Genomic DNA, 8,614 nt, shown 5'->3' on the forward strand with positions numbered 1-8,614 from the left:
AATACAGAAGCAAGTCAGAGTCACACAATTACAACATTGGTGAGTCCAGTCTCACACCATCACCAGAAACATTAATCACTCTCAAATTACTGCCAGGGGTTCATTTCTGTTTATGCTCACTGTAGAAATCAATGAGTCCACTGGTGCTCTGCCTTCTGACTGAACAACTTCCTCTGGTAAAACTTCCCCAGTGTCCTCAGCATCCTCTCCATTGTACAGGCATCACCATCAAGCAAGGAAGAAAAAGGCAAATTTCTCTACAAAGGTGAGAAAAACCTTCTTTTTTTACCCAGAAACTACTTTGGCAAAAGACACTACAAGTTACATCATCATTGCAACACACTGGTTCCTGCATATGAGTGAAAATATTTTTCAATTTTTCAAAGTCCTGTGTCACTTGATCAATGCAGTGCCTTTAAAAAAAAGCCTATGTACCAATGATCTACATTCAAATCAAATGAGATTTGGGCATGCAAATTTCCCTGGATTAATGAGCTTTTACACATGATTTTTCTTTCATGCAATGAAATCACTACCTGTACTAGAACTCATGAAATAAATACCCATAAATAGCAACACAAACAAGTACTCATAAATAGCAGCCTCACTGTGTAGGTCCTAGCATGCTGTTGAAGTGACCTGAATATTCCAGTTCAATTCCCAGGTCCTATTCTTCTGCTTCTTCCAGAAGTGTCAGAATGCTGATGAGTTTAATCACTAATACAATAGATCATACACAGGGCACAGTCCATCATGTGGGAATGGGTTTAAAAAAAAATTATTTCACCTATCAGGGGTCATTTCCTAAGGCTAGAAAGCTGCTCAAGCACTCTCTGGCAGATCAAAAGTCTATTCACCCTTCAGCAAGGAATCATTTTTCTCTGTTCTCTAATCTCCTGAATATTATATGATATAACTGATACTACACAACAGTTTTTGTAGCTCATAGCTCTTATCATTGCCCAGGTTTCCTTGTAGATATAAGGAAACCAGGAAATCTGTGTTTTTTCCTGCTTTAGTCTCATTATTATTTAAATGGAAGATTGTATGTAAATGATATGAAATCAAATGTTTCTGTACTGTTGTCTCCCATATAGACATACCTTAACACCCTTTCTGAGCAGCTCTAATGTGCTGTCTTCAAGCTACCACACCTTGTTAGCAATGCACCTTTTAATCTGTCACATTTTCCATTTGCTTCATTCTGCTAACAGAAGGGTTTTTTCTTCTAGCTTGAAGTACTTTCTACCAATATCCAAACAATAATTAAAATAAAAGCCTAACAATTAGTAATACCAACTGGTATTTCTTTCAGATTTTTTTCCATGTAATTCAAACATGTCAAGACACTGAGTAACCATTATTAACTGCAGTTTGTTACAGTCAGAAAAAAATGACTGCTAGAGAATTAAAGTGCTCTGCCACATGCCAAACAGGCTGCCAAAGGCATAATGAGGAATAAAACACTGAATTCCAGTCTCCAAGATCAGTGATTAATCCATGGTGAGATTGGGAATGGTCATTTGCCAACTCAAACTTTTTAAAAATCTACATGTTTCAAATTTTTGAGGAAGCATTAAGGGATTGGGACTCTTTTCTGGCCCTTGGGGCTAATTTAATGTGATCATCAACAAATAACCACTATCTGCCATGGTTTCTCTGTCTGCATAACATGGATATCTACATCCACAGGAAGCTGGTGAAACTGCAGTTTTCTCTTGGATTTTTGTATAGACCATCATGTCAATATTAATTTTCTTTGGTGTACAGTGTGAAACTGTTTAATTCACATGGGTTCTAGCAGGATGTGAGATACTCAGCTGAATTATCTTTCAAATATCATTCAGTATTACAAACAGCAGCATCAGGCTGCTGGAAATTATTACATTTAAACAATGTCAATGAAAAATAAGGAGCCAGAGTTTGTCTTCTTGCTTGGATGCAGAACATGAATCAGTGCAATGATACCTGACATTACAGGTCAAATTGAAAACAAATTTGCTGATGGAGTCATAATTTGCAGAAGATTTAGAACAAATTTTAAAACTTCAATTGTGCAAATATTTTAAATCACTCAGAGGAAGAAGGAAAATTTTAAGCCATTAATAAATATCAGCTAACATCCTTGAATCAGGTAGAAATGTACTTTTTCTGCTTCTGTACTCCAACAGAACTTTCCAAAGGTATCTGCTCCTCTGAATGAATGAATTTTATTTCATAGTGATGGCAGCTATCAGACAAATCATTGCATCATTCCCACCCTTGCTTCCCAATGCAGCAGTGAGAGAGAGATTAAATCAAAGAGGATGCTACCAGGTAAAACCTCTTCACACAGGGAATAGGCAAAACAACTTTTTCTGCTGTTACCAGCTTACACTAAAGAACCTATAACACACCCAGCAGTTCACTTAAGTGACTTATTCTTCCCTTGCCTTTAAGGGGAACAGTTTGTTTTAAGTGTGAGAGGACTTGGCCATTCCCCTTGTCCTGTTCCCCGTTCTGTCTCTGCCTGGTGACTTTGTCCTTAGTATTCAGCCATTTTTGCCCTCGTTCACAGATCCCTGTTAGCAATGTTCAGCAAGCTCATACAGATTACACCAAATTTTCAGACACAATATAAATTATCATTCCTGTCTTGATACTTTCCGTACAAATTTTTAAAAGTATGAAAAGAAATGCAGTGTATTGCTTAGAAAACAGATTTTAGTGTTCTTTGTATGGCTAAGCCTAAGTCTGGGGATTTTAGTCCTGCTCTGGAAGCAATTAAATAACAAATTTTCAGACTACAATGGGGTCTTTCATAGACTTGTAAGATTTTGTAGGGTTTTGGTGGGTTTTTTTTAAATAACATATTCTCTGTGATATTAGAAAGCTCAATGTCTCACTGTAATTTGGCTTCTGTTTGCTTCCTTACTTTTAGAATATTTCATATGTACTATTCAGAGATAACTTCTTTAATTTCCTGCTGTTGTCAAATTCTGCTTGGTACATTCAGTAAAAGCAGTGTCACTTTGGGGGAAAATTTAAAAAACTGCACACACACAGAGTGCACAGACTTCTCCCACTGTGTTTTTGTCTTGCCAAGATCTTGGTATCTTTGCTTAGAACTCTGGACTGCCCCCATGTCATCAGTCCTAGCACCAGAAGCAGTTTTCTATAAACAGGTTTGAAATGCCTTTGTTTTATAGACACCTATTCCCTTGGTATAACAGTACCACAGTCAAGAAGAAATTTTTATGTCAAATATTTCAGTTCTGCACTGCTATATCTTTTTGACTCGTCATACTGTTTATGAAAATTTAGTTTGCTCTGTGATTTAGCACCCAGACCAATGACTTTTATACTTCTCATTTGTTGAAGAGCGCTATGATTCCGCATTTTACAGTAGATTCTCTCTGTCAAGTTCTCTTGTACCTTCTGAATTTTCTTAACCACCATGAAAAGAATGAAAACTAATCTCGGACATCCATCCTAAGGAAAAATCCATCACTGGTTGCTTTTCAGTAGAACTATAGACAGATTGTCTACCAGTCAAGGCACAAAATTGTATTATTCAGGGTGTATGGGTATCCATTTCCAAAAAGCAGCTTGCATGTATGTCCAAGTGCAATAAATTTCTTGTGCTCCAATGTATTTATGGAAGTGGGGAATCAGCACTCGCCTTTGAACGAGCCCTTTTTAATTTGATGCCTTCCCCAATTTCATTCCAGCCTCTGCCAAGGAGGGAGCTACCCTAAATAGCCTCATTTTGTCAGGCTGCAGCTGCCAGTGACTCAGGGGTTTAAAACTTGCTGATGGGGAGGCAGAGGGGGGATAGTACATACAAAACATGGGGGGGTTTAGTCTGTATTTCAAAGTGTCACAGGGCAAACATTAAAATTACAGAAGTTTTTTTTTAATATTGGGAGACAGAAACTAGCTACAGTTGCTCTTTCCCCCATCACTCCTGTACTCTCAATACCCTATAATCATGAAATAAGGCTTTGCCTTTCTCACATGGGCAGAGCTGAAGTCACTGGAAGCAGCTGGAGATGGACAGGACCTGCTGCCAGTCACCAGCTTGAAACCCTCTGCCTCCAGGGTTCATCTCTTCACCAACCTGGAGCTGCACTCCACAGGTGGAGAACTCCTGAGGCACAGCAAAATGCCACAGCAAAATGCCACAGCAATAACCAGGGAGAATGCAGGAAACACCTCTGTTTCATTGGCTCTCCGTGTGGGCTCCCAAAAAGGGATGTATAGACAGGCAACGGCAAAAGCCTCGGGACTGCTGGGGGGCAGGGAATAAAAGAGTTGCAGCTTCTTCCAGAAATCACAAACTCTGAGACAGAAATGCCCAGAAACAAAGTGTTCTTTCCTCCACCCACATCCCCACGTTCTGCAGGAATCCATTTCACTAACCTGTGCTGCTGACTAGGGGTTTCATCCTTAGCTTCAGCTTTCAGATTCCCTCTGAACAATGGGAATATTGCCACAGCAGAGTCCAGTGAGTGCTGGCTCAGGGAATGACTTTTAGAGAGAGATGGCTGGGCCTGTAAAAGGAAATGTGCATCAAATGCAGATTGCTATGAAGTAATGGGACTAGGAGCAATTGACCAAAGCGAGAAATCCATATTAAATGGAAAAATTATTCAGCATGCAGCCAAAGGAAAGGACTTAGGGACAATTCCTAAAAGCCGTAATCCTAGCTTGGGGATGCAATTAAATAAGGAAAAAAAATGAAAAGTGTGTTGGAAGACAGGAGACGGAAATGCATTCAGAAAGCAGAATACAAATCACCTAAGGATGATGCTGCTTTCCAGGCTCGCAGCTGGACCCTCAGGTGGACAGACCCCATTTGTCTCTGGCTCAGAGAGGAGCCTCTCGCAGCAGCAGCAGCACCCAGGACAGCACAAAGGGAGGGACACTGCAGGCACGTGCCATGTCCTCAGATATCCCCAGCACAAGCACAGCACACACATCTCCTCATACAGCTTTGCTTTCTCATCCCAATTCTGCCTGCATCTAAAGCAATTGTGATTCCACCCAGAACAGAGAAAATAGGGCTAGGACCTCTCTGACTCTTTCTATACCTGACTAAGATAAAAATAAAAGAAACAACTCTGTTGAGCTAAGTGGCTTTTCCATTCTAACAATCTTCGTGCCCTTCAAATTTAGTTTGAAATGGAGCGGCCTCCTATTTCCACATCAAAAATCAATACAATCAACAGGTTAAAACATTCTCAGTTACAATGAAACTGCACCTGAGGAAACAGTGCATGATACTTCAGGAAACATCTGAAAGCTTAAAGACCATAAGAAAATAGAAAATCTCTTTGTTTGTCCAAGGCAATGGCATGGAACTATAGATGAGCCCCACAGAGAAACTTGAGGAGATGGGGTGTCCATTCCCAGCAATGCCTGCTTTGTCACCTTGGGCAAATCACTTTGCTGTGCCCTGCCAGAACAAAGCAAAAATGCTTCTTTACCTAAGGTGGCTCAAGATCTCTATGAAGAAATTATATTTCTCTTAATAATTCTCTAAGCATCAGGTGTATATGCTCAATATAATAATGCACAGCCATTTAACACAAGGCTGTAGCAGAAGAAAAGATCTCAGACTCTGTCTGACTTGCACTAACTCATCCAAATGACCTTCCAGAAAATATTGTGGACTGCAGTAAAAGTCTAATTTTTATTCACATGAAACAAAAAGGAAGCAGCTTAGCATGCATGCAATCAGATGGATCAGAATGTACCTTTCCACAATCAAATTAAGAATGAAATTAAATTCACTAATCTCATGCTAAAATATTGACAACAGCCTGATTTAAATGTCTTTCTTAATGACCAGACTCTCAAAGCATCCAGCTTTCTTAGAGGTCCAGGCTAACACACTGCATCCCTTAACTGAGCATCCTGCCCACAGGATGTAGGGGCACATTAGTTCCCTCCCTTTGCTTTGAGATAAGAAGCAAAAGAAAATCATATTTTGGGATTGTTTCCGAACATTTTTTCATTTCACCCCTCTTTTTGTGGAATGTGTAGCACAAGGGTATGAGGGTGATACTTTTCAAAGAGCCTGACAAGGTATAGATCATAAACTCCAGGAACCCCATACACATTTCTAAGAGGGCGAGTGTGTGCATGTGTGTAAATAAAATGGCCTAGTTTAAAATGCCTTTAATAACCAGAATCTGCCGGGTTGGAGCACACGGCTGTGAGCTCCCCCTGCTGACTCTCGAGCTCAAACAAATGAATCGTCTTCAGAAGCTTTTGCAAACACTTGATATTGGCTCAAGGTCAAAGGAGTGGACTGCTATCACGACATGAATTTTAGCCTCACTAGCATCACAGAACAAAAACTGGCAATAAGGACATTGTGTGTTTTATTTTGATACCACTGGGGGACTTTTACAGTGGCTACCAAGTCAGATTTCAGTGATACTGCTCAATTTGCAGACTAATAGATTAAAACCATTTGATGCAATCTTTATGCCTCTAAAAAACACGCACCCCGTAACAGATTAAAAATAGAATTGGTAGGAGAACATGTACTATCTTTCACCTTAGACATGAGCACTTGAAACAATATATGCCCAGCTCCAGTCAGACACCAGCAACCTCTTTGATCAGTTGTAATATCTGTACTCATGTACCACCTAAGCTAAAAAAGAAATTTAAAAAAACCACATTATTTGCATCCCTCACATTTTGAAGGCTATAGCAGGCTTTCACAAGTGTGAAAGGCATGTCATGGAGTGGCCCAATAATACAAGATTACACATTTAAAATAGACCAAATTTAATATTTTATTATTACTACCAAAACCATGATTTTCAGCTTTTGTTCATATCACTCTCACCAAGAACTTGGGGGACACTGTCCATTCTCATTTGTTGGCTATATTTTATACAATTTCTGATTTTTTTGGCAAATGTTTTTATACCACACAGAAGTTTGGATGTGAACAAGTCAGTTCATTTATTGCTGCATTGCCAGGTCCATTTCAAAAGGAATTGCTGACATCTACTGGTACAAATTATAAAATACTCAAATTACAGTTTTTCCTTTCAAATAAAACCTAATGGCTCTGACTTCTTTCTCGGTTGATGGCAGAAAAGGCAATTCTGTTGAAATAAGCAGAAATAAACCCATTCTCTCCCATTTAGCAGTTCATCCCCTCTCTATGCTTTCTGGCAGACATGAGTGTCTAGAATTATATCTGCTAGGCACCAACAATTTTCTGAGCTTGAAAACCACAGGGAGCATTTGGCTGTCATATGAGGCTGCTCCACCCAGTACAACACAAACCCCTCACATTTTGTGCTGAAAATCCACAAGCAATTCTGCAGATCGGATGCAACACAGGATTAACATCACCATCATCATCCTGCCCCTTCTCAACAGAGACCCAGCTCCCACCCAGGACTGTATTTCTGGACCATGGGGCTGCTGCTCAGACACTCCAATGCCTCACTGGGCACTCCAGCTCTCCCTGCAATGCCTGGGTGCCAAAGAGTTGGGAAAGGGGTGGAGGAGAGGGGCTGAAGTGCTCCAGTAAGTCATTTGGTATTTCACACTGGGGGGCTCTAAACAGACCTGTTCCCCTCACCCCTTCCTTGGGATCACACACTCAGCACCCACCCTCTAATTCAACACCCAGCCGGGTCAGCTGCAGCACGGGCTGTCTTAGCACACACACAACCCCTCTTATCCCACCTCTCTATTTATTCAAGACTTCTCCTGACTCTTTCTGGAGCAGGGAACAGCAGGCACAGTGTGCTCTAAGCACCCTTCTGGAGTGGCACACAAGAGAGACCCTTCCACGTTGCATCCCAGAGATCAGGTTTGGGAGCTCTGGGGCTTTGGCTGGAGCAGAAACAGCTTGGTAGAGGTAAGATGGGATTACAAGCAGCTCTGCAGATGCTAGCTTGGGAAACTGGAGACACTCATAAGGCCAGAAAGCAACTCTGACTACTTTGAAAATGTTTCTTAGATGGAAAACTGTGGCAATTAGAGAGGCAGACAGGTGTCTGAGGGCATCTGGAGACACAGGTCAAGAGCAGCCCATTTAGCAGGCAGTAAAACTAGGACAACTTCCTATGCCAAATCCTAAGGTTTTATCTCAAAACAAGCTTTCTCTTTTTATACTCCTAAGGGCAGCAAACCCAATTTTTACTTCTTCTGCAGACATCCAGAATTGTACTGCTGTCAACTGCATCACCACTGGCAAATCAGTACCTTTCCTCTCATTGCCAGTACCTGGCCAAAGCATCAGACAAGCACAGGGGCAATTAAAACATCACCCTGCTCCAGGAAACACATTGAAAGCCCACAGGCTTCAGTGATAACATTTAAGTAGGCTGACATCAAAATGCTTTACCAGACCTGGCTAACAATGAGTATCAGGCAGCAAAGCTGGACTTCTCTTTCCATGGGTTCTTTTTCCTCATCGCAAATTAAAACACAGATCTGCTCTGCATAATGCAGCTATTGTTTCACATTTACAAAATCCTTAATTTCAAAAATGCAATTTGAGACACAGAAAAATAGTTTTCGCTGCTGTAGTTTTCAACACTTTGAAGAAACTCTTGAGATAGTGCATTCATGTAGGAAAACAGAAAAGCACCTG

This window comes from Geospiza fortis, unplaced genomic scaffold (genome assembly GCF_000277835.1).
Source record: "Geospiza fortis unplaced genomic scaffold, GeoFor_1.0 scaffold396, whole genome shotgun sequence".
NCBI lineage: Eukaryota > Metazoa > Chordata > Aves > Passeriformes > Thraupidae > Geospiza > Geospiza fortis.